The sequence below is a fragment of the Delphinapterus leucas genome, chromosome 16, assembly GCF_059928025.1.
Source record: "Delphinapterus leucas isolate spDelLeu-1000000601 "Yukka" chromosome 16, BTC_Dleu_Yukka2, whole genome shotgun sequence".
NCBI lineage: Eukaryota > Metazoa > Chordata > Mammalia > Artiodactyla > Monodontidae > Delphinapterus > Delphinapterus leucas.
In genome coordinates, this window is record NC_143144.1 from 30,771,374 (window position 1) to 30,799,036 (window position 27,663).

General features: G+C 41.6%; 1 long non-coding RNA gene across 1 annotated transcript in view; it reads left to right on the top strand.

The window, feature by feature from the left end:
- The first annotated feature begins 9,326 nt into the window (after window positions 1–9,326).
- Window positions 9,327–27,663, top strand: part of LOC149747248 (uncharacterized) — a 72,763-nt gene continuing 54,426 nt past the window's right edge. Inside the window, exon 1 of the long non-coding RNA XR_016388079.1 lies at window positions 9,327–10,656. This is a non-coding gene — a long non-coding RNA (uncharacterized LOC149747248). The remainder of the gene's footprint in view (window positions 10,657–27,663) is intronic.

Genomic DNA, 27,663 nt, shown 5'->3' on the forward strand with positions numbered 1-27,663 from the left:
AAGTTCACCTGCTGGCTGCTAAGGAGATGAAGTATATGCAGAAGAGGGGACTCATAAGAGGAAAGCGATGGAAACCATCCTACATGAAGGGCTTTGAAGGAACTGGGTACATTTTCATTAAAGAAGAACAAACTTAGGTTCAGATATCTGAAGGAAATAGAGTTGTTGCATGACCCCAGGCAGCAGATCTGGAAGACCTGTGTTTATAGAAACGTACAGTTCAGTACTTGGAACAGAGAACCCAATATGTTTGTTGAATGGAGGAATGAATAAATGAGAAAGTAAATTTGTATGAGAAAGAACTTTCTAAAAGCACCATTGAAAGAGAATGAGCCCCTTTCACTGGAGGTGGGCAAAAATAGTATAGGAGAGAACGGTGACTGAGAGTTGGACTCTTTGGAGTCAGACAGACTTGGGTTAAAATTTGGCCAGTGCCACTTAAAAGCTACATGACCCTGGGAATTTTACCTAACTCTTCTCAGCTCTTACTCCTCTACCTGTAAAATGTGTACATCAGCTGTAGCCATCTCATAGGGTTGTCAGGAAGATTAAATGAGATAATGCATGTGCTGTAGGAGTTCAATAAATCACAATCATAATAGCAGTAGGAGTAGTAATTATTGTCATCAGGCTGGGAAAATACAGGTCAAAGACATTGTAGGTGGACCTGGGGGATCAGATCGGAGACGAGATGGAATGACTTCTAGCTTTCCTTTCAAATTATAGGTCCTCTGCTTCTGTTTTCAGTAGCTCTTATTCTCTTTTATAGAAACTTTTGAGAGTAGAAAGTACGTCTCTGTGTTACAGAGAGAAGCAGAAATCTGTCTGGTAAAAAGAGAGCAGCTTGTGGCCAGGGAAAAGAATAACAATAATAGATACATCTGAGGAGGGATTACCTTTGTGACCATTGTTTTATTGGTGCTGTACTCTAACTACTAAGCTAACCAACCATAGAGCGAGCCACGAGAGACCAGAGGTCAAAAGCAAAGAACTAAGAGTGGTTTCCCAGCATCTGTGAGTTTACCTGACAAGCTCCAGGTCCCTCAGATTAGGGCCATTCTCCATGGTCTCTCGATGATTCAGCACAGGATCAACTAGAAACATCTTCATTCTCTTAGTGATTTGCTCACTCAGTTCTCCTCGGTGCTAGACTCCAAGCTGAAACGTCTTTTGCTGGAAGGAATCCCTTCATAAGATAGATCCAACCTGTTCTAGATGGTCCTAGACAGCAGAACCCAGGTCCAGGATGTGAGGACCTAGCAAGGTGGGATAAGGAAGAACTTTCTCATAGCCATATCAGGGCCACCATGTTGCATAATTCCAGGAAGTGTCATTAACGTTGTGATTCTGTACTACAGCATCCTGGACCAGCATGGAGGTCTTCAAAGTTACTACATGCCTTGTCACCAGAGATGGCCAGGGGAGTCTGGAAGACCGGGGGTTATGATGAATAGAGTGAATATTGGCTCTCTTCAAACCAGAAATTTGGGATGCTAAATCATTTTAAGACATACGTAACTCTTTCCCTTCTTTGGGGAGCTCACATTCTCTCTAGGCAAAGGACTCAGTTAAGATACAGTCATGGTCATCTGTGACTAATACCATCACAGTTGCACAGGTAGTATATTACGTATTATCTGATTTGAAATAAAATGTTATTTTCATAATCTGGGCAAGGCAGGAAAGAGGGACTTTACTAGTGATACTGCAGTCTTTTGGTGTTTTTTTGTGGGGGAGGGGAAAAATGCTTATTAACAAAACCATATCCTAAAAGAGAGAGATTGTCTTTTCACACTTAAATATTTGCCTTTTAAAAATACAGATTGATAAGGCTTGAGCAAGCGCAGTTTGGTACATACAATCTCTGGTCTGAATCTAAGGTGGTGAGTAAAAAATAAGAAAAAAGACAAGATGAATTTGTTTACTTTGGCATATGTTAACCTGGAGAGCCAGATGTGGGAATGGAGCTCAACATACATACAAGAGGGTAGTTATTTCTAACATGTGGAATTTATTTTGGGGATCTTTGGAGATGCTCTGTAAACTATGGATTGTCATCCCCAGAAAAAAAGGCATATATGTGTGCATTTCTGTGCATGTAAATACCTCACACATACATGTGCACTCTTTCATACAGAATCTCCTTTATGGACCCTGGAATTCCTGGATTCCACGTAAGGAACTCATGTGTAGAGTAACCTTCATTGCTTGGCAGTTATGGTCCTCATGTTTCTAGGGTGAAGATTTTGCTTCTGCAATTTGTCTGGACTCTCCCAAAGAGTAAGAACTTCATTTTCCTTTCTAGCACCTTGGTACCTAGCGCAATGCCAAATATAAAGATAAGTGCTTAATAACTTCAAGTCAAAGGAGTAAATGTAGAAAGGCTGATTCCAAAGTTAGACCCAGAACTAGCATTTTCTCCAGCCACCCCAAGCCTAAAGAAAAAAATCGTGTTTTGATATGCTTTTCTCGTCTCATAGAAGGTACTCACTGGACAAGCAAGACCTTTCAACAGCTCTGCTTGAAGGAGCACAGCGATTTCTTCACTCTAAAAAGAATCTAAAACTTGGCTCCAAGAAAGAGTTTTCAAAGCAGGGAGAAACAGCCCCAAGCATGCAAACAAACATCAGAAAATGTCAAAATAAAATGACATTAAAGAGTGACTGTGCCAGGGATGCCAAGGAGCTTGAGAAAGTTGCCTGGGGAGGCCTTTAAGGGAGGTTCCCCCACCCAGTTCCCTGCAGTGCCCTGGTCACATGGGCTGGATTTTGGGAATGTGTCTGCCTCCTTGTTTTTGGCCAACCATCCCCTCAGCCAAAACCAACTGGGACATAAGGAATGTGTTTCGAGGGAGTGCGAATGTTACAACTGGCTCCTTTATGAGCCTTCCTGGAAGCCCAGTGGTGCTCCAGCGCCACGGCTGGGACTCACAAGTTGGGACAGTCCTTTGACGTGAACCTGAAGGCTCTTCCAGGCCATGGCTCAGACCCTGGAAAGTGGAAAATGCCATTGAGACCGTTGGGAGCAATTCAGAGAAGACAGGGTGGGAATGCTGCAGTGGGTCAGGCCCCTTCTGTGGAAGGACCGGCACAGGGCCACTGACTTGGCGTGAAATAAGAGAAAAGATGCCTACTGACTAGTTTCACTGAACAACAATGGGCCTTTTGTGGGGAGAGAGAAATAAGAAGGGAATTCAACTTCCCAGCTGCCCAGATCTGTCCTTTTGGGTCCAGGCTGGGTAAGACATGTCGCCTGGGGCTGAGACGCTGACTTACTCATTGGCATTTCTGCCAACACTGGGCTCTTGATCAACCCTCACAAGGCATGTTTGAGATTATTTGAGTTCTCAGAATCTGGAAGACCAAGGTTTCGTGGCCCATATTAAGCATGAGGCCTTGGGGAAATAATCCACTTAGTTATATTCCCCATTTGTGAACTCAATCAACATTTACTTAACATTGGCTTTGAACAAAAATGAGCAAAACTCAGTTCTTTTCCTCTAGGCATGTACAGTGTGGAGAGGGGAGATGGATATGGACCCAGGCAATTGCAGTGATAGAACATGATGATGTACAAAGGCCAGAGAGCAAAGGGAGCAGATTTCAATTATAAAAATCAAGAAGGCTTCATGGAGGACGAGGTATTTGAACTGAGATGCAAATAGGATGATGTGAGAGGAAAATAGCACCTGCTCCACCCAACCTTTAGAGGTTCTAATAATAAATATATACGTGATTATGTAGTTACAGGGCTGAGATTTCCTTGGAAGAAGACACTGAAGACCTTGGTCTTTGATAATCACCTAATGTAATGACAATATACTTGTCTGACACATCTCAGTAGCCAAGCATGAGGAGCCAACTGAGGCCTGACAAATACCGTGCCATTCTGAGAAGAGAAGACACAAAGGCGAGAGTTAAAAGTGGTAACCCTGGGCTTCCCTGGTGGCGCAGTGGTTGAGAGTCCGCCTGCCAATGCAGGGGATGTGGGTTCCTGCCCCGGTCCGGGAAGATCCCACATGCCTCGGAGCAGCTGGGCCCGTGAGCCATGGCCGCTGAGCCTGTGTGTCTGGAGCCTGCGCTCCGCAACGGGAGGAGCCATAACAGTGAGAGGCCACAGCAGTGAGAGGCCTGCATACCGCAAAAAAAAAAAAAAAAAAAAAATGTGGCAACACTGACTTTCAGACAGAAAGTGTCCACAGCTTTGGGTCAGATTAACATCTACAATATGTTTAAGACATAATGTTTTACAGTGGGATGGTCAGACTCAGCTGAGTTTGAATCCTGATTCTGCCAGTGCTACATGGGTAATCTCGGGCAGGCTACTTAGATTCTCTGAACCTGAATTTCCTCAACTGGGCAATGGTAACAGTTTTATTCACCACACAGGGTTCTTATAAAAAAGTAAAAGCAGGGATGCTTGTAAAGCACCTATCAGGTCCTCAGTAGAGGTTAGTACCTCTCCTAACATGTCATAGAATTATGACTCTTGGTAGGCCTAATTCAAGCTACCCATCATGACCCCCAATCTACAGTGATAATTCTCTTACTCTTACTCCAGCTTCCATTTGTATAGAGTAAAAACCAAACTCCTTGGACCTGTGTAAATTTCATGTGCGCCTTGGACTACAGCTAATTGAGTTTAAAATGACCACATGGAGGCTGCGGCCACTAGGACCATTAGCCCTTCCCCTTATTCTCTCCCCTGTCAATTTCCCACTGGGGTCTCCCCCCCAGATATTCTCTCCAGAAGGGGCTTTCATTTAGTCAATATAATACATTTTTACCACCTTTAATAACCAGAATTTGAGAGTAAAGATATCCAGTGGGGGCCAAAGCTTTTGATTTCCATAGGCTTAGATCAAGCTGTAGAAAAGATCAGAATTTTTTACGGTCTGAGAGGAGTCTATTCTCAGAGTGTTGATCCCACTGTGACTGCATCTGCCCACATCTCCCTGTCAATAAATCTTTTAGTGCAGACACTGCTGCCAAGGAACAGGGACCTGCTGGAGATGACCTGACAAGCGGCAGCCTTGATCCTGGAAATGTTGACCATGAACACCTTCTGTCGAATGTGCAGAATCGCTTTCGCTCCTTGATTCATATACAAGCAGATTCACGGGACTCAATGCAGACCCAAGGGATAGGGCGGTGAGTTGCATGCTTGATGTGTCCTCCAGTAGATTCTCATGCCCACTAGAGTTTGGTATTTACCACCCAGATGAGGATAACAGTGGCTTTCCACGAGCATCAAGTGATGGCCATCAACAAGCCTCAAATTCGTGGAAAGATGCTATGGCTCAAATTGAGGAAGTTTAGAGGGGCTGGTGAGGTCATGTTTGGTATAGTGGGATGACAGGTACCTAAGGGCAAAACATGACAAGAGGTCAGAATCATGCTGAGTAGACACAGCTGAGGAAACAAAGGGTCAAAGCAAGCAGTAGGGAGCCAGCTAAGAGTAAGAAAAATATACTGCCATTTCCAGAGACGTCATGGGTCCTGTGAGGATTCTCCAAGGTGCTTGCCCGGGCTCGTGGAGGAGAAGAAGCAAGATATCAGATGTCTAATCAGATAAGACTAAGATCATCTTTGGCATTTGTTCACAATATTCTCCAAACAATCCTGAATCCCAGTGTCCAGCTCCCATCTGTCATTTAGCTCTGATCATGGGACATTAAACAGCATCCACGGGTCACATCGGTGCAAGGAACAGAGGCATACATCAGACAGTGTCCTGCACATTGTGGATATTAATCCTGACAGAAAAATCTTTTGCGTTGTATGAATTAGTCAATGTAAATTCATTAACTACTTGTCGTGACTGTAATATAATCTGGCCTGACCGTAAAGACTCGACAGCACGGTGTTAATCAGATCTACGCAGAAAACAACGCATTTCTGTTTAGACTCAGCCACTGCTCTTTTTGCCAGATCACAGGCTGGTGCTTTCAGGAGGAGAAAAGGGTGCTCCTTTGCACATCCCCGGGAGGGGCCCTCCTGTCTGCCAACGAGCATCACAAGCCGTGACAATCTGAAGGCACCTTCCACTTCCAGCAAACCTCTCATCCTCCGTGTAATGGAATGCCGTCAATCTCCAGCCTCCATCAGTGAAAAGTTCACAGATAATAAAGCAGAATGTATTCTGTGGGGTTGGACATTTTCTCCCAGGATGAGTCATTACCAGGTTTTAATCACGCTCATTAGCCAGCCATTAGAGTCCGGGCCAGGTTTTCACCGCCAGAAACGAGAGCAGAGAATGACTGTGGTGGGGCTGCACCGTACCTAGTGAAATACTCACCATCTGTTCCCAGTTGTAACTCTCTGTATGAAGCGTCTTGGTTTATGGCTACAGCAGTCTTAGATCCCCAGCACTGAATCTCCTTATTTCTCCAGATTGAGCCAGGCCTGAGCCTGTCAGAACTTGAAACAGTAAGAATGTGACATTCACTAAAATCAGAGGCAAGCCAGCACCAACTTACCAATCAGGAACTTTCCGTTTCAGCAGAAATATGCATTTTAGTTTCTATAACTTGGTACATGAAGGATCCATCAAGAATGTGGCTTTGAAAAACATGAGCGCAATGGATATTACGGTGAACCTGTTTTTTGTTTTTTTTTTCTGTTCTGGAAGGAACTGTCGCTGAATAAACCAACACGTGCCTTATAAATGCAGAGAGAGTGAATTTTTAAGATTTCTAATATCTTACTGTTTGTACGCCATTCTCTGCCACTCCCCAGTTGTACTTTGTCTCTGATTGGACTATTCTATATTATCTTTATACAAATCTATGTTTTATTTGAGTAGAAAACCTGAGAGAGGGCTTCATATACTGTAGGTGTTTTATAAAGTTTTGTTGAATGATGGAATAGCACAGATGTATTTTCTTAGCTACGAATTATGAATACGAAGTGATTTCGTTTATTTCCAGCCTAAGAGTTTTTCTTTTTGTGCTTAGGTCTAGTGCCCCAAAACATCCTGCCTGAATGTTACCTTACCTTACCTATTACAGTACCTTAGCCTTTTCATTTTATAACTTGTGCATTTAGAATTTTGTCTGTACTGTAGAATAGCAAAATTAATTAAGGTTTTCACTGTCCTTCTTTGTTGTAGCAGCTATAAAATCTCTTCTTCCTACTTTTGCCTCTTCCTTAGACTCAGATTCTAGTCCACGTTAATTTCAGTGGTAAGTTTTCCTATCTTTTCTCCTTGCTCTTCATTTAATCCCCTGTAGTGCGCAAGGCAGTAAGACGGAGCAGGTGGGTAAGCCCTTGACCTCTAACTTGATTGTCTCCCCTTCCAGTGTGGGAAGTCCAGGCAGGTGGTGAAACAGAGCATCCCAACAGCATAGTGTCCAGGATGGTCCAGGAAAGAGTTTGTATATTCCTGTGGGTAAACAGGTGGAGTTTGCTAATGGGAAATAAAGGAAAAGCCACAGGAAAGTAGACCCCCTGAGTGGAAACAGCCACAAGAATCAGGAATAGGACACTCCAGCAAAACTAGAACATAGCCACAGTTCCAAAAGAACGTGGTATTAAAGTAAGACCTAGTCGTTGGAACTGGGCATTTAGCCTCTGGAGTGAGGTAACCAGAAGCAAACCTCATACCCAGAGCCAGTGTGTTCTCTGAACATCAAGTTTGAGCTGTTAGTTACCTCCTGACCTAGGACAGGAAGTCAAGAGCTCAAGTAGGTTGTGGACAAATGGTCCCAGCAGGGGGAAGAACCTAACTGTGAAGACTCCAAAACTAGTTTTCTTTCTTTAAGAACAAGCTGCATTCCAGAAACGATATGCCAAGAGATAAATGTTGCAGAAGGAGCCATACTGAAACTCTCCATATGGCACGATTGCTGTGAGTTCAGTGGGGTCACTTACTGACACAGAAGTACCCCCATTTCTACTTTTGGCCAAGAATTACCTCTCTGAAAATTAAGACATGTTCTTACCAAGAACCAGTTTTTTCCATATATACTCTTTTTCCAGTGCCTGTGAATTAGTAGATAGTATGATTGGTGCAAAGTGTTTCTTTTGTTATAGAGATGGTGCTATAATTCATTTTCAAGGGAAAACTTTTAGTTCTCCATTAGGAAGAAGGACAAAGAATTTTTTTAAGCAAGAGAAGGGATAGTCAAAGCCCTCATCCCTACACCTTTTACTCTACCCCAGACTCAGCATCCTAATAGGACTAAGAGAAGCAAGAGGTTGGGATAGTGACTGGGGCATGGCAGACAAGGAGTATAATGAGGCAGGGTGTGCTGGCAACTCCAGATTGCACCTTTACAAATATGGTGTGGATGTTCATTGCAGCACTATTTACAATAGCCAGGACATGGAAGCAACCTAAGTGTCCATCAACAGATGAATGGATAAAGAAGATGTGGCACATATATACAATGGAATATTACTCAGCCATAAAAAGGAACGAAGCTGAGTTATCTGTAATGAGGTGGATGGACCTAGAGTCTGTCCTACAGAGTGAAGTAAGTCAGAAAGAGAAAAACAAATACCGTATGCTAACACACATATATGGAATCTAAAAAAACAGTACTGATGAACCTGGTGGCAGGGCAGGAATAAAGACGCAGATGTAGAGAACAGAGCTGAGGACACGGGGAGGGCAGGGGAAGCTGGGACAAAGTGAGAGAGTAACATTGACATATACACACTACCAAATGTAAAATGGATAGCTAGTGGGAAGCTGCTCTATAGCACAGGGAGATCAGCTCGGTGCTTTGTGACCACCTAGAGGGGTGGGATAGGGAGGGTGGGAGGGAGGCTCAAGAGGGAGGGGATATGGGGATATATGTATGCATATGGCTGATTCACTTTGTTGTGCAGAAGAAACTAACACACCATTGTAAAGCAATTATACTCCAATAAAGATATTTTAAAAATATATATGGTGTGGGGAGCTCTTGAATCAGACAGAGGTGGAATCCTGTCACTGCACTCACTAAAGGATTAATGAATTAATGGATGTGATGCATTCAGAACAAAACCAGATCATAATAAGCCTGCAGTCATTGTTATGATCATCACTGTGATTCTTGTATTAAAATTATATACTCCATGGTTCCTTTGTTTGGCAGGAAGGTGTTGTGGCACCAGGGAAAGAGAGAAGCTTTTTTGATATTAGTTCTTCTGGTATTAGCAGGACTTTCAGCAGAATCTTGGATTATTTTGGAAGCTGTTGAAGGTATTGGGGAGAAGGCTGTGGGAAATTATGCAATTTAGGTATTGAATTCTATAAGTGATGTATTTTTTTTTTATTTACTGAAGTTTCATTCATATTAGTAATAGAGTCACAGTGTTATAGAATGTCGAGACTCTTCCTTTTGCTCATAAGGAAACCAAGGCACAGAGGCAAAGCACCTTCTTGGTTGTTCTTTATATTTTCTAACTCTTTGCTGAAAACCTCTAACTTCTCGCTCTGTGCATCCATCCTCCTCTCCTCTTTGATCATCTTTACAGTCATTGCTGGGAACTCTTTCTCAGGTAGATTGCCTGTCTCCACTTCACTTAGTTCTTTCTCTGGGGTTTCATCTTGTTCCTTCATCTGGAACATGTTCCTGTGCCGCCTCATTTTGTCTAAGTTGCTATTTGTATTTTCATCTGTGTGGTAGGTTAGTTACGTTTCTCGACCTTGGAGAAGTGGTCCTCCGTAGGAGGCGTCCTGTGCATCGTAGCAGTGCACTCCCTTCTCATCACCCAAGCTGTGTGCTCTAGGGGTTCCTCCTAAGAGGGCTGCATGGGTCCTTCTCTTATGGCAAGCTACGTGGTTGGTCTTGTTGGCTTGGTTAGCCCCTAGTTTGGTTGGTCGTCAGGTCCTGCCTTGTGCGGAGGCTGCTGGCTGCTGCAGTGGTGCCTGGTCACAAGGTGGCTGGTTGCTGGATCCTAGGGGGGCCCGGGGCTAGTGCTCGCTCACTGGTGGGCAGACTTAGGGTCCCAAAGACTCTGGGGCTGCTGCCCACCCACTGGCAGGTGAAACCAGGTCCTGGGGTTAGTGCCGGACGACTGGCAGGCAGAGCCGGTTCCTGGAGTCTGGCTGCAGGGCCCAGGGATCCCAGAGCTGGTGTCAGATCACTGCCAGGTGTGAGGCGGGAGGGTTCATGTCACAGTTGGCTATGGGGCCCGGGGTGTCCCGAAGGTCGTGTTGGCCTGCCAGTGGGTAGGACCAGGGCCCAGCTGGTCCCAGGGTAGCTCTGGCCTGGGTTGCGCATCTTATTTTTCTTGTTTCTGGAGTCTGTCCCCCTGATGAGTGAGGCTGGCCTAGAGGCTTGTGCAGGCTTCCTGGTGGGAGGGGCGGGTGTCCGCCCACTGGTGGGTGGAGCTGGGTCTTGGCTCTCTGGTGGGCTGGGCCCATGTTAGGGGCGAGTCCAGAGGCAGCTGTGGGCTCTTTAGTTTTTAGCCTGTTTGCTGGTGGGTGGGGCCATGTCCTCACCCACTTAAGTGTTTGGCCTGAGGTGTCCCAGCTCTGGTGCCTGCAGGCTGTTCGGTGGTGGTGCTAGGCCTTGGTGTCTAGGAGCCAAGATACCAGCCACCAGCGGCAGCAGTGTTCACGCAGGTGAACGGCCCCCAACATGTCTGACACCAGTGCCTACGCCCCCAGGGCGAGCCACAGCCTCCGCCGCCTCTCCAGGAGGCTCTCCAAGACCAGCAGGTAGGTCTGACTCAGGCTCCTATCAAATTACTGCTTTTACCCTGGTCCCGGTGCGTGTGAGATTTTGCGCGAGTCCTTTAAGAGTGAAGACCGTTTCCCCCAGTCCTGTAGGGCTCCCAAAATTAAACCCCACGGACCTTCAAAGCCAAAGGGTCTGGGGGCTTGTGGGAAGTACCTCCTTGGGCTTGTGCAGCAAGTAGAGATAGAGGTAAAACGAGAGCCCAGGTCTTCCAGCTCCTGCTCTGAGCCCTCTTCTCAACTATTTTGTAAGGTGTGCAGGCCTGTGAGGACAGGCCCCGGGGGGCAGCTTTTCTGAAGGGCCCAGCACAGCCCTGGGCAAAGAGAAATGCTACGTCAGACCTTGCTGGTCGATCAGATGCTTGACTAGGGCCTCTGCAATGATGCCTTCTCATTTTCCTTCCACTCAAACACCAGCCCCGGCTGCTTGAGACGCCTCCTCATTTCAGCTGTGTGGCTTCCCTTCCAGCTCAATCCTTGCCTCTTGAAAACCTGGTCTCCCTTTCTGTGACTGCTTTCCTACAAGCTTGTCATTCACCTTCACTTTGTTTCTGGTGCCTCGGCGGTATCAGGTGGTGGCTAAGAGCTTGGACTGTACAATCAAGCCAGCCTTGACTCAGCTCACACTTTAGCTCTGAGACGTCAGGCAAGTTATCTAACTGCTGTCAGTCTTGGTTCCTTCATCTGTAAAATGGAGGTGATAATGTCTGTGTGTTTATGGGGTGGGGGAGGGTGAGAATTACGTTAGACGATGTTTTGTTTTTTTTTAACATCTTTATTGGAGTATAATCACTTTACAATGGTGTGTTAGTTTCTGCTTTACAGCAAAGTGAATCAGCTATACGTATACATATGTCCCCATATCTCTTCCCTCTTGCATCTCCCTCCCTCCCTCCCACCCTCCCTATCCCACCCCTCTAGGTGGTCACAAAGCACCGAGCTGATCTCCCTGTGCTATTTGGCTGCTTCCCACTAGCTATCTATTGTATATTTGGTAGTGTATATATTAGATGATGTCTTAAATTGGATTAAGTTAGGTGAAGTATGAGGAATGTCTGGCTCATGCAAAGTGCTCAAAATCTGACGTCTGTTAATTATAATGTTCATCCATATTAGAGGTGGGGGCAGTAGCTGGCAGGATTCAGTGCCCAAAAGCTATATTTAAAGATGTCCCACACTTTTTCTAATTCTGTTTCCTGATACCTAGTATTCCATGTTGCCAGTCATTTTTTCTCAAATCATCTTGAGCTCAGAGATAGGAATTCATTACTGTCCTTCATTTATTACACATTTGCCAAGCACCTGCTCTGTCAATCAAGGGGATAGACAGCAGACCCCCTGCCTCCAGCCCTGCTTCCTTTGCAAAGTTGGGTTTGCTGGATTGAGGGTAGTTCACAGATTCTATGATCCAAGGGTCCTAGGAGTGAGATATGACATTTGTCAGTTGTATGGGAGGGAGTTTGTCAGAAGGTCTCCCCTGAAGACACCACAGGCTCCCTTGTCTCCCTCTGGAGGGAATCTCAGTCCAAACAACAATGTACTTACACATCCTTAGATACAGAGACCTCCATGCTCATAGCAAGAGTGAGGGAGGGGGGGCTTTTCAGTGGCAAGAAGAGGAAAGCCCTCCGATCGCTGACCCTGCATTGCCATGACAGCACCCCATCCTTCCATGGGCCATCTATGGAGAAACCACTTGAGAGTCACTCCCATTCTCAGACCCTGGGGCTGGGGCCTCCATTGGCTGCAGAGCCCGGTGTCATGACACCCCTAATCAGAATAGTAAAGAAACATCACCTAGAAGACATCACCAAACCCAGGAAATGAACCACTCACTAAAAATAGTGACTTTTACCCTTTTTGTAATTCCACGTTTCCAGGTGAATCACATGAGCTGCCTGAGAACAGGGATCCCCCTTGCAAAGCCCTGCATTGCTTTTACATCCACGGTGCCTCACACAGTACCAGGTGTAGTAGGCATTCGTAAATAGTTGTTAAGCAAATGATTTCCAGGTGTCTAGAGGTGATCTTCCAACACTGAAGAGCTTATATGCTGGATACCACTGGGCAGGCACACCTTACGCAAATTAACCTCTCCACCCTTCAGTATTCTCATGAGTAAAATTGGCATGATATTAGGAATAAGACTTAGTGTCACGTGTTATGAGTTAAGTAACTTGTCCAAGGTCACATGGCTAACAAATGATGAAGGCGGGCCATCCAGATCTTGGGTCTGGGGGCTAAGCTAACAAGGCCGTAGAGCCATCTTAATGGAGGAGTGGGTCTGGGCCTGCTGCCCTCATAGGTGCTCATGTCTCCTGACCCCCACAGGACGGGCTCTGATAAAATAACATTTAAATGGCTTTTTTTTTTTGCCAACTTGATAGAGTAGGAATGTGACCAAATTGCAAGCCTGAGGGAGGAGGTTAGTGCCAGCCTCTGCCATGTGGCAGTCCTATGGGAAACTCTGGATGTGAAGTACTCCAGATCTCTTCCCTCTTCTCCCAAGCGCACTTCCCTTACCCTTATCACAGACACAAGTCATGAGCTAGACTAAGCTCCGCCAGGACAAGGGTTAAATCTGTCTCATCCATCCTATAACTTCCTTGCCCAGAACAGTACCTGACAATAGCAGGGGCTAAAAACAAATTTGTTGAATGAACGAATGGTGAGATTACTGTGTGATGGGTAAGGATTTTTTAAAAACAAAGAGCATCGAGTGTAACTGTTCAGGGTTCAGGGAGAAAAAGCCAGTAGACATAGTTTTCTTTTTTTGGGACTCAAGTTTTGACTCAAATCGCAGAACGCAGATTCCAGAAGACATGACAAAAATAATTATCTTTAAACCTCACATTGTGTAGTGTGACTTTTCCTTGGAAATATTCAGTACACAATTTTGAGGATGCCGGTTGGGAGGGAAGATTTTTTTTTTCCCCTAATAAAATAGTACAGACCACTTCAATTATCTCTGGGAAAGGGATGTTTGTTCTTCCCTCAGCCCGTCTTTCACTGAGCTCTGCCTGCCTCGTGAGGAACTATGGGAAAGAACGGATGTGTCTGCTTCTTTCCTTTCCTCTAATAAAGTTTGTCATTTACTGAAAACTAAAATGCTGTCCTCTTCCCTGCATGATTCATACCCATCCTCTCCAAGTTTGGACCTCTGAGCCACTGGCGAGGGATGGAGCCCCATTGCCTTCCCTCCCACTGGAGCCTGCTCCGTGCTTGTATCAGCCTGGGCCAGCATATTAGCCAAAGGGGAAAGATTTGTGTTTCTTTGCCCCTTACCAGGACTTCTGGGTTGTTTTCTGGCTCTCTGCAGATAGGAAAAGCTTAGATCAAAGTTGGCCTTTCTCTTCTTTGGGGAATCTAGGGAAATATAGAACACGCCACAGCTAGCTCTCTTGGACGAGGGGGCCATCCCAGCCCGCATGAAAGGACATGAAGAGGTGGCTGTTCAGTCTTCTTGCTGAAGCAAGGGCAGCATCCATGATATGTTGACAGCACATAAGTGCCACAGGGACAGGGATCCTTATCTGTTGAGTTTACTGACGTAGCCTAAGTCCCTGTACGTGTGCCTGGTACCTAGTAGGTGCTCAACAAATACATTTTGAAAGGATGAATAACTCTGGATAGTTTTTCGAAAAACACATCATCTTTCCTCTCCTGGAATGTCTGTCCTGCCTGGAATACCCCTCCCTCTTCTACCCTTCCTAAGGCAAAGTCCCATTTTTATTTCATGGGCAACACAGTGTGACCTCCTCTGGGGCATTTTTCAGCACCCTCTGCCCCAGGTGTAGGTATTACTGCCTCTTCCGAGCCCTCAAAGCACTTGATGCATTTCACTTTTCTTAGGGAAATGCGCACGTGAAGTTGCAATTAGGTAGTTACATATTTTTGTCCTCCAAAAAGGTTTTTTCGATTAGACACCCCATTTGTTCATTTCTTTGTCCCTAGCTTCTACTAAAACTATTACCAGTCATTCTAGCATGGTGACTAAATGCTGCCTCTGGAGCCAGAAAACCTTGGTTTGAACTCCAGCTCTGCTATTTGCCAACCACGCAGACCTGGCCAATTACTTCATGCTTTTGTTTTCTTTTTTTTGTAAAATGGTAATATTAACAGTATTTGTCTCCTAGGAGTTGTGAGGGCTTTAATGAATTAATACGTGTAAAGCACTTAGAACTCTGCTTTTTGAAAATTAAGCACTCAGTAGTCACTTTTATTTTTTTAGAGTGGTACTTATAATTAGTATCTTTTTTTAAATTTATTTTTGTCAGCGTTGGGTCTTCGTTGCTGCACACAGGCTTTCTCTAGTTGCAGCGAGCGGGAGCTACTCTTTGTTGTGGTGGGCAGGCTTCTCATTGCAGTGGCTTCTCTTGTTGCAGAGCACAGGATCTAGGTGCACGGGCTTCCGTAGTTATGGCATGTGGGCTCTAGAGCGCAGGCTCAGTAGTTGTGGCACACGGGCTTAGTTGCTCAGTGGCATGTGGGATCTTCCTGGACCAGGGCTTGAACCCGTGTCGCCTGTGTTGGCAGGTGGATTCTTAACCATTGCGCCACCAGGGAAGTGTCCCTAGTATCCGTTTTTAATTTCTTTTTAACAATGTACTTGTCTTTTGGTTGTTTCCTATTCAAGTAATCTTTTACCAGCAGTAACCTTTGATTTTTGTTTGGGAACTCATCTCACCCTAAATCCTAAATCTCAGTCTCTGTAGTTTTCTCAGAGCTACATTCTCTCCTCCCTTCCCCAATGCAGTGGACTTGTGAATCAGGTCTGGCCAGTCATTTCCCTGGTTCCATGATTGGGTCAGAGATGGATACCTGACCTCATCACAGAGAGGAAAGTAGTGTGAAGCTTTTGTTGGGATTCCTGGGATGGAGGAGATTGCCCTCTCCACACTGCATTGAATCTGGAAAGATCTGAGTCGCTACTCCAGCTTTCTCATCTCCAGAAGGGTAGGGATTATCTGAAAGCATCAAGAAGAAGAAGAGCTGGACCAAGAGACAGAGAGGGGAAAGCTAGATCTTTGATGACATTGTTTGAGCCCCAATCAATCTAGGCCAGGAGCCAGCAGCACTCTTGGACATTTCCTTTTATGAACCCTATTCCCATGCTGATGGCTGCATAACAATTGCTCCTCAATTTAGTGGCTTGGACAATGGCAAACTGCATTTTGCTCATGAATCTTCAATTTGGGGAGGGTTCAGCAGAGATATCTCAGATCTCTTCCATTAGGTGTCAAAGGTGGTGGCCTGTGTGGGCTGGGACCATCTGAGGGCTTCGTGGTTGATGCTGGCAGTCAGCAAGGGGATGGGGAATCAGCTCCTCTCTTTATGGGTCTCCTCCTGTGGATTTTCCTCATGAGCTAGTCTGGGCTTCCTCCCATCATGGTGGCAGCTTTTCCCCGAATGAGCATCCCACTCTCACCCCCAATAAAAGAGAGAAGGAGGCAAAAACTGCATCCTTTTAATGGAAAGTCACTCGGCACTGATTCTGCCATCTTGATTGGTTGGAGCACTCACAAACCAACTTAGGTTCAAGAGGAGGGGAAGGGCAATATTCTGGAAGAGCATGTGGGACTGGAAATATATAGCTGTGGCCATTTCTGGAAAATGTTATGTGTCACAGACCTTTCTGATAAAGTTTGTTGTTTTCCCCTTTAATCAAGCCACAACTTTTATCATCTTTTGTTCTGCTCCAAATTTGTTTAGGAAGAAAAAAATCTTGGATTGTAGGGAAACCTAACAACAGTGGCATCTGAATAGATTTATTCAACTAATTAGCTTTGCCAGTCAAGGCAGGCTCACTCTGTAAGCCTTAAGCAACATGGCCCCCGAGATATATTTGTGCAAGCATTCTTAGCCTCTCAAGACACTTTCATACCTATGAAATATCTTGGCCCATCCAATAAGGGGGGGCAGGTATTGTTAATTTTGACTTACCTGACTCCATTTAACAATTAGCAGGGCTTGATAGCTAGAGAGAAAATCATAGTACTATGTAATAGACTGTAATGAGTTTAAGAGAAGTCCTAAGTAAAATTGCTATAGGCTCATATACATTTGGGGAAAGTTGGGATGAAACAAAACAAAACAAGGGTTTCTTTTTAATTTTCAGGCTAGGACTTTCAAAGTCCTTAATGTGTCATTCACCACTGTAGACTGTAGAGCACAGACTATTCTGAGCTAATTGGACCCTGGAACATTTTCTTCTAAGACCCTCTTGCTCAATTCTGGTGCTCCTAGGAACACAGTTTGAGAAATGATGGCATTCCTAAGGTCTTGGAGGCAACTATAAACTTTTTGTATTATTTTTCCTACTTGCTTTTTTTAAAAAATGCTTTTTTTATGTTATTATTTTCTCCAGCCTATTAAATTTCATAGTTTTCATATAAACACTCCACAAATGGTGTCCATATGAGAATGACATCTTCTGATTTATTTGGGGGAGTAACTGCTATCTTCCTGGGTGGGATAATGTCTTTCATCTGTAGAATGTGAGACTCTATGGTACGTGGTAACATTGACATGCCACTGAGCAAGATAAGTCTTTCTGCCACCAAGAGAAGTGCCTTTTCCCAGTTCGGAGGGGCTCTGATTCTTTTTGACAGTCTCATGGGTGCGCTGTGTCTGGTATATATTTCCTGGCTCTGGAAACTGGATCTAATCCTTCAAACCAGGACTTCCTTTTAAAGGCAACCCTATGAGCCAACAAACAAATAGTGGATGTTCACTTTTCTTTCATAACAGTGTTGCTCTGCTAATATTCATCTGTTGTGTTTCTTTAGTTATCGTTTGCTTGGCACTTGGCCCGTTTGTGATTGGTTCTTCTAAGCAGAAAGGGGAGTAGAACAATCCTAGAAATGTTGGTTTCCTCTCAACTTCTTTCATTTCACAATGAAGTTCCCTGGTACTTGCTGCCCCATGAGCGTTCTTATCAGGCAACTCCTGTATGGTTTCACGTGGTATTTGGTACCTATTGTCAAATATTTACAGGCTTCCAGCACTCAATGTGTGACATGGAACAGATCCCCCATTGGATTGAGCATCTACCCAGCAATTTAGAGTTCTTCTGTTATGGGTTTCTGATGGAGAGAATATCACAAACAGCAGGAAGAAATCTTATCCACCAGATGCCACAGAAGTGTTACTCTGTTCCAGATCTCTCTCTCTTTAAGAGAAAATTCAGCCCCGTAATACAGAGGTCGTTAGAAAAGAGATTGTGATTCTTATTTAGATCTTGTAGGCGATGATAAGAGAAAAGGGCAAGGAAATAGACAACGAGCAGAGAGAGAGGGCTGATATTTGAGCCCAGCATCGCTCAAAGTATTTTCCAATTAATATCCATTCTGCAGAATTGTCATCAGTGGAAAAAGAGAGAGATTGTTTAGTCAGATGAATTTAGGAAAACTGCCATTAAGAACAGTTTTTAGTGTAGGACTCAGGGAAGCCCTTAATACATTAATGTGTTTATGCATCTCCACAAGGAGGTAGTCCAAAAGGACAATGCTCTAGACATTTCACAGGAATTAATTTCTTTTAATCCTCACAATTCCATGAAATAGGTAATATCATTACCCTCATTTTACAAATGCAAAAGGCGAGGCGCAAAGTTAAGACATTTCTTGCCCAGAGTCACTCGACAAACAGGTAGTGGAATTAGAAATTGAACCCAGGTCATCTGACTCCAGAGCTATTGCCCTGACCCACCATACCATACAGATTTGATAAATATTGAGGAAAGTGTGAATGTACCATGGGAGTTATTTCAGGGAAATGAAAGGTCATTGCCTTTCATGTGGTTTTACAGCATGTTTCAAGGAGAGAATCTGATGGAAAGATATTTGTGCCTTTTCATGTGATCATCATACTCCTGATTCTTTCTAATGGCACCAGCTTCTCCCACTCGCATCATGTCCTTAAGCGTGCAGTGAATGGTCTATGTGAATCATGGCATTGTATTTGGTGGCTCCTTCTTGACCTTGGAAAACTAACATTCAGGCTTTCCTCTTGCTTAAGATGTTCTTAAATTACACCAAAATTTCATATGTCTTTTAAAAGCTAACAGAATTTGTTAAAGCAGCCTTAGGTTTGCAGAAAAATTAAGCAAAAAGTACTTACAACTCCCACACACCCCCTTCTCCCCACTCCCATAACCAGTTTTTCCCATCATTAACATCTTGCATTGCTGTCGTACATTTGTTAGAATTGATGAACTGATATTGATATATTATTATTAATTAAAGGCCATACTTTACATTAGGGTTCACTTTTTGTGTTCTGTGGGTTTTGACAAATATGTAATGTCGTGCATCCATTCCATGTGCTATTACAGTATCACGCAGAAGAGTTTCACTGCCCTAAAAATCTCCTGTGCTCAAATGATTAACCCCTCTCTCTCCCTAGATCCAAACCCCTGGCAACTGCCTTTTCCAGAACGTCATATAATTGGAATCTATAGTATGTAGCCTTTGCAGATTGTTGTCTTTCACTTAGCAATGTAAATTTAAGATTCCTTCCAGTCTTTCTCAGCATGATAGTTCTTTTTTATTATTATTACTGAATAATATTTCATTATATGGGCGTACCACAGTTCGTTGATCCATTCACCTTTTGAAGGACAGCTTGGTGCTTCCAAGTTTTGTCAATTATTAGTATAGCTGCTATAAGCACCCATGGCCAGGTTTTTCTGCAGATGTACCTTTTCAACTCATTTGGATAAATAACTAGGAATGTGATTACTGGATCACACAGGAAGAGCATATTTAGCTTTCTAAGAAACTGCCGGACTACCTTCCAAAGTGACTGCACTGTTTTGCATATCCAGCAGCAATGAATGAGAGTTCCTGTTGCTCCACATCCTTGCCAGTATTTGATGTTGTCAGAGTTTCAGAGTTTAACTCTTCTAATAGGTGTGTAGTAACATCTCATTGTTTTAATATGCAAGGCATATGATGATGTTGAACATCTTTCATGTGCTTATTTGCCATCTGCATATTTTCTGTGCTGAGATCTGTTCAGATCTTTTACCCATTTTTAAATCGGGCTGCTTTCTTCTTGAGTTTTAAGAGTTTTTTGTATATTTTGGATACAAGTCCTTTATCAGATACGTGTTTTGAAAATATTTTCTCCCAGTCTGTGGCTTGCCTTTTCATTCTCTTAATAGTTTCCCTCATAGAGGAGATTTTTAAAAATTGTAATGAAGTCTGACTTATCAGTTTTTCTTTCATGGATCATGGTTTTGCTGTTTTTAAAAAGTCATTGACAAACCCAAGGTTTGTTGATTGTGTTAGTTTCATGTGTACAGCTGTAATGATATTTTGTTGTGGCTTAAATTTGCATTTCCTTTGTGAATAAAGATGTTGAGCACCTTTTTTGTGTACTCAGCCACTTGTATATCTCCCTTTTTCACGTTACTGTTCAAATCATTTTTTAATTGTGAATTGGGTTGTTTATATTTTGAGTTGTATAAGTTCTTTACACATTTTGGATGCACATTCTTTGTCATATATATATTTTGTAAATATTTTCTCACCTGTGATTTGCCTGTTTTCTTAATGTTGTATTCTGACAAGCGGTGTTATGAATTTGGTGAAATCTAAAAAGTAAAGTCCTTGACAACCCATGGTCACCTAGATTTCTCCTATATTATCTTATAGGAGTCTTATATTTTTGTATTCTACATTTAGGTCTGTGATATGTTTTGAGTTAATTATTGTGAAAGATGTAACATCTGTGTCTAGATTAATCTTTTTTTCTGTGTGAATATCCATTTGTTCCAGCACCACTTGTTTAAAAAGCCTGCTTTTTGCATTGAATTGCCTTTGCTTCTTTGTCAATGATCAGTTGACTATATTTGTGTGGATCTATTCCTGGGCTCTCAGCTCTGCTGCATTGATCTGCCCATTATTTCACCAACACCACACTGTTTGATAATTGCAGCCTTATAGCAAGGCTTGAAATTGGGTGGTATGAGTGTTCCAAATATCTTCTTCTTCTTCGACATTGTGTAGGCTATTCTGGTCTATTGCCTTTCCATATCAATTTTAGAAACAGTTTGTAGATATCCACAAAATAACTTGTGGAGATTTTGATTGGGATTGCTTTGAATCTAATATCAAGTTGGCAGCTCTACAATATTGAGACTTCTTATCCATGAACATAGGATATCTCTCCATTCATATTTAGATTTTTTATGATTTCTTTCATCAGTGTTTTATAATTTTTCTCACATATTTTTATGTTTATTATTTCTGTGTGTGTGTGCACGTGTGTGTGTGTGTGTGTATGTAGTATATGTTTTGTTAGATTTATACCTAAGTATTTCTTTTTTTGGTGCCAATGTAAATGATACTGTGTTTATAAATTAAAATTTCAATTCCAGTTGTTCATTGTTGGTATATGGGAAAGCAATTGACTTTTAATATTAACCTTGTATTTTGTAACCTTGCTATAATTACTTGTTAGTTCCAGGAGTTTTTTTGGTAAATTCTTTGCAATTTTCTACATAAACCATAATGTCAGCTGCAAGCAAAGTATTATTTCTTCCTTCCCAATTGTATACCTTTTATTTCCTTTCCTTGTCTCATTGCATTAGCTAGGAATTCCAGAATAATGTTGCATAGGATTGGGTAGAGGAGACATCCTTACCTTGTTTCTGATATTATGAGGAAAGCTTCTAGCTTCTCACCATTAAATATGATATTAGCTGTAGGTTTTCTGTGATGTGTAGTTGTGGAAGTTCCCTTCCATTCCTATTTAGCTGAGAGGTTTTATCATGAATGGGTGTTGAATTTTGTCAAACACTTTTTCTACATCTATTGATATGATCGTCTAATTTTTCTTCTTTAGCCTGTCGATGTGATGGATTACAGTAATTGATTTTTGAACATTGAAGTAGCCTTGCTTAACTGGGATAAATCTCACTTGGTTGTGCTGTATAGTTCTTTTTATACATTATTGGGTTTAATTTGCTAATATTTGGCGACATTTTTTGCGTCTATGTTTTATGAGATTTTATTTTTCTGTAGTTTTTGTTCTTTTATAATGTCTTTGCCTGGTTTTGGCATTAGGATGATGCTGTTCTCATGAAAAGCAATAGGAAACTTTCCCTCTAATTTTATATTTCTGGATAAGATTGTAGATAAATGGCACAAATTCTTCCTTAAGGGTTTGGTAGAATTCACCCAGTGAAACCGTTTGGGCTTCACCAGTGAAATCATTTTGGCATCACTAGTGAAGCCATTTGGGCCAGCTGCTTTCTGTTTTGAAGGTTATTTATTTATTTATTTATTTATACCACAACCACCCATTTCACCCACCCCTGCCTCTGGCAACCACTAATCTGTTCTTTCTATCTATGAGTGCAGTTTTTTGTTTTTGTTTTTTAGATTCCACATGTAAGTGAGATCATACAGTATTTGCCTTTCTCTTTCTTACTAATTTTACTTAGCATAATGCCCTCAAAGTCCATCAGCGTTGTTGTAAATGGCAGACTATCCTTTTTTATGGCAAAAAATATATATACCTATGAATATATATCACATTTCCTTTATACATTCGTATACATGCATTTCCTTTATGCACTTATATATAATATATATGTGAACATTTATCACATTTCCATTAAGCATTCAGCTGTGTATGAACCCTTGGTTTGCTTAGCTTGTTTCCATGTCTTGGCTATTGTAAATAATGCTGCAATAAACATAAGGTGCCGATATCTTTTTGAGACAGTGATTTCATTTCCTTCAGACAAATACCCAGAAGTGGAATACCCAGAACTACCATACTAGATTGTATGGTAGTTCTATTTTTAATTTTTTGAGGAAACTCCATACTGTTTTCCATAGTGGCTACACCAATTTACCTTCCCACCAACAGTACACAAGGGTTTCTTTTTCTCCATATCCTTGCCAACACTTGTTATTTCTTCTCCTTTGGATAATAGCCATTCTTACTGATTTGAGGTGATATCTCTTTGTGTTTTTAATTCACATTTCCCATTATTCATTGTTTTAATTTCTTTAGTAGATATAAGCCTATTCGGGTTACTTATTTCCCTTGGTGTGAGTTTTGGTAACTTGTATAATTCAAGGAATTGGTACATTTCATCTTAATAATCAAATCTGTGGGCATAGAGGTGTTAATAATATTCTTTTATTATCCTCTTAATGTCCATAGGGTTAGTAGTGATGGCTCCTCTTTTGTTTCTAATATGAATAATTTGGGTCTCCTCTCCTTTCTTCTTGGTTAGTGTGACTAAATGTTCGTCAATTTTATTGACACAATGAACCAGCTTTTGTTTTCATTAACTTTGTCTACTGATTTCCTTATTTCAATTTCATTGATTTCTGTTCTTTTATTTTTTCTTCTCATCTTATTTGGATCTAATTTGCTCTTCTTTTTCTAGTTTCCTAAGGTGGAAGCTTTGGTTATTGATTTGGATCTTTCTTCCTTTCTAACATGTCCATTCAATGCTATAAGTTTCCCTCCAAGCACTGCTTTTGCTGCATCCCACACATTTTGATAAGTTGCATTTTCATTTTCATTTGGTTCAAGATATTTTAAAATTTCAATTGACACTTCTCTTTGGTCCACGTGTTATTTAGAAGTATGTTATTCAGTTTTCAAGTACTCAGAGATTTTCCAGCACTATGTTATTGATTTCTAGTTTTATTCCATTGTGGTCTGAGAGACTATTTTCTATGATTTCTATTCTTTTAAATATGTGAAGCTATGCTTTATGGCCCAGAATGTGGTTTGTCTTGGTAAATGTTCCATGTGGGCTTTAGAAAAATATGTTCTGCCATTGTTGAATGAAATATTCTATAAATGTCAACTAGATTCAGTTGATTGATGGTGCTGTTATGTTCAGCTGTATCCATATATAGGGGGCCATTAGATCTGTCGATTACTGTTAGAGGGTCGTTGAAATCTCCAACTATAGTAGTGAATTTGTCTAGTTCTCCTTGTAGGTCTATTAGGTTTTGTCACATGCATTTTGACACTCTACTGTTAAACACATACACATTAAGGATTTTTATGTCTTCTTAGAGAATTGACCCCTTTATCATTATGTAATACCCCTATTTATCCCTGATAATTTTCCTTGATCTGAAGTCTGCTTTGTCTAAAATTAATATAGCTACTCCAACTTTGATTAGCTTTAGCATAGTATGTCTTTCTCCATCCCTTTACCATCAATATATCAATATCTTCCTGTCTCTTGTAGACAATGTATAGTTGGTACTTGTTGCTTTTTGTTGTTGTTGCTGTTATCTCCTCTCACAGTGTATCTTTTAATTGGTATATTTAGACCATTCACATTTAAAGTGACTGTTGATATCATTGGCTTAATATCCACTGTATTTGTATCTATTTTCAATCCAGTACTCTTATACTTTGTTTCTTTTCTTCCACTCTTTTTCTATATTCTGTGGTTTTAATTGAACAGTTTACATGATTCCATTTTCTCTCCTCTCTTAACAAATCAATTATAATTTTTTTATTAATTAGTGGTTTCACTATAGTTTTCAGTATAAATTCACAACTTATCCAAGTCCACTTTCAAATAACTTTACTACTTCATGGTTAGTGCAGGTATTTTATAACAGAGTTTTCCCATTTCCTCCCTTACATTCCTTATAATATTGTTGTCTTTCATTTCACTTATCTAAATGACAGTCACTGAAAACATTGTTGCTGTTATTATTCTGAACAAGTTCCCGTCTGTTAGACCAATTAAAAATAAGAGAAACTAATTTTACTCTCATTTATTCATTCTCTAGCACTTTTCCCATCTATTATTTGCTTGTTTGTTTGTTTATTCATTTTTATTACAGTTGATTTACAGTATTTTATTAGTTTTGATATATAACACTTTAAATATTTTACTCCACTCTTTTCTTGCTTGCATGATTTCTGTAATTTATCTTATTCCTCTATATGTAAAGTCCCCCCACCCTCTGGCTCCTTGCAAGATTTTCCCCTTTTAAAAAATTTTCTGAAGTTTGAATATAATATGCCTAGGGGTAGGTTTCTTAGTGTATACTGTTTTTCACAGTCTCTAAGTTTTCTGGACCTGAAGTTTGTTGTCTGTCATTAATTTTGGAAATTTCTCAGCCATTATTACTTCAAATATTTCTTTGGCTTCTTTTCTACTCACTTTTCCCTCTGGTATTCCCATTGTGCACATGTTACATCTTCTGTAATTGTCCCACAGTACTTTTATATTCTGTTCTTTTTAACTTTCTTTCATTTTTCTCTCTACCTTCAGTTTGGGAAATTTCTGTGGATATATCTTCAAGGTCACTGATTCTTCTCTCAGCTGTGCCCAGTCTACAGATGAGCCCTTCCAAGACATTCTTAATTTTTGTTACAGTGTTTTTGAATTCTCACATTTCCTTTTGATTCTTTCCTATGGTTTCCATCTTTCTGTTTATATTACCCATTTGCTCTGTAGTCCACCTATTCCATTAGAACCTTAGCATATTAATCAAAGGCATTTTAAATTTCTAGTCAAAGGTATTTCAGAAATTTCTAATGTCTGCCATAGGTGAGCCTGGTTCCAATGCCTGCTTTGCCTCTTAAAATTGTGCTTTTGCCTCTTAGCATGCCTTGTAATATTTTGTTTAAAATTAGATGTGATGTATTGGGTTAAAGAGACTGAGGTAGATATGCCTGTACTGTGAGTTTATCTGGCTAGAATTTAGGCTGCATTTGCTGCTTGCTGTGGCTCTAGGTATCAGAGGCTAATTCTTCCTCTCTTATTTTTGTTTTTGCCTCCCCTGGTCTCTCTGGGTTTCCCTAGAGGCTTCTTAAATAAACTCCAAGCCTTGAAGGTCATTTCCCTGTAAAGCACTGTTAACAATACAGGAGTCTGATAGATGTGGTGGAAAATGTGGGAGCAGTGGAAGCATCCTATAGGCCTGTAATTGGTTCTCATTGTTTTAGACTGTAATCTGAACTGTGACATTCAGAAGAGCTTCTCAGCTTTTTTCTCCCTTAGGTGAGACAGGAAGTCTAGAGTGTGATGTACATGGACGTTTCCCTTCTCCTCGATGAAGTCTAGAAGGGCCTAGAGTTGGGTATTTTCCTTCCTCCAGGTCAGTTAGTCTCCGGTAAACCCCAAGTCATTAGGCTCTGATAAAACGTTTCTTTTCTTATACAAATTTATTTATTTATTTAGCTGTATAACTGACATACAATATTACGTTAGTTTCAGGTGTACAACAATGATTTACTATTTGTGTATATTGTGAAACGATCACCACATTAAGTCTGGTTAACATCCGTCACCATACAGAGTGGTTTCTATGTATCACCATTCATAGTGGTACATAAAAGGGTTTCTTCTGAGGGAAGTCCTTTATTAAGCAGGATGGAATATTCTAGAAGTATTTCAAAATGGTTATTTCCTTACTTCTCTTGCCCTCCTCCCCACCAGAAACACAAGGATGTGTCTCCAGCATACATCCTGAGAACCTAGTGGAGCTCCTGGAGGTGAAAGCTCACAAAAGTGCATGGTCCGTCCCCCCCACCTCTCCTCAAGACTTTGTCTCTCAGATTAGTCCACATGGAGCTTCTGGAAATTTTTCAGTTACACTTTAAGTGTTCCTACCAGAACTGGCTTCAGTGGCAGCCTCTGTTCCTGGTCTTCAGCTCCAAGTATCCACCTCTGTATCCACCTCTCTCTCTAGCTTTCAGGGCAGGGATTTATCCTATACGTCAGTTCTCTGATGACCCAAGAAGAATTGTTGATTTTCACTCTAGTAGCTTTTTTATTGTTGTGAGGTTGAAAGTGACAACTTCCAAGTTCTTTACGTGTCATACCAGAAACTAGAAGTCAATTTCATGTGCTTTTGAGGAGAAACACTTCCCACACTCCATCTGCTGTCTCTTTGGATTATTTTTCCTGCTTCTGCACCTTCTCTTCTACTAGAAATTCTCTTCCCACCTGTAAATAATGATAAACATTTTACTGCTCATTTGTTCCTCCACCAATGCACAGTGGATTCTCTTCACAGAAAACATTTGTAGTACTTATTCCCTATACCATCCATCTGACCCAAACTTTTGTTTTCCTTTGACTTTTTCTGATCATTTTGTGACCCGATCTTTCCAGAGAGACATGTAAAAGGCTTAAGGTGAACTAAAACAACCTGAGAGTTGATATAATTCCTTTCTCCCTAAGGGTCTCCTGAGACCTTGCAGGGTGAATTCAGAGACAAGAGAATTCATGAATTCTGACCATAAAGGGCATGTCCTCCCTACCTCTCAATCTCAAGCTTCCAGCCACCCATAGGGTGACTTTGTAAGAATAAGTAAAAGGCAATCTTCCCTTAAGAACTCTACTTCTAGCTCTCATTCATTAGCATAGTAATTTTGTGAGAGCAAGTTACTTTACTACCACCTGAAAGGATATGTTGTAATACAGGCACATCTAAGATGCTTACCCTGTGAATGGAGCCCTCTTGGATATGCATGCACAATCTGTACATCCAAACTGGGAGGCCCTGCCTCTGATTGCTTAAGACATTTAAAAGGGATTCTCAGTCAGAACCATAAAAAAGCAGACCTCTGAATCCCTCTTATTAAATTTAAAAGCTAACATTTTATTTCTTTAAATGTTCTCTTTTTATGCTCAGTTAAATCTCTTCTCTGTTCATTTCACTATTATCTGTTCTTCAAAACCCAGCCTGAGTCCTACCTTCTCTAAGACAATTTCAGTAACTGCTGCAAACCTCACTGATCTCCCACATCTCTTAAAATCTACACCACTGATCTGCCTCATAGAATCCATTATATATTGCCATGTCTTGTTCACTGTTATCTCTGAAATGTTAACTTTTCCACCTAAGGAGGTTGGGATGCCCTGAGCACAGAAACAACACTTTTACATTGTTTTATGTCCCCCATTGCCTTTATCTGGGGGCACTGAGTGGTCTTTTTGTAAACACATACTGGTTAGATGATAGTATCATTAGA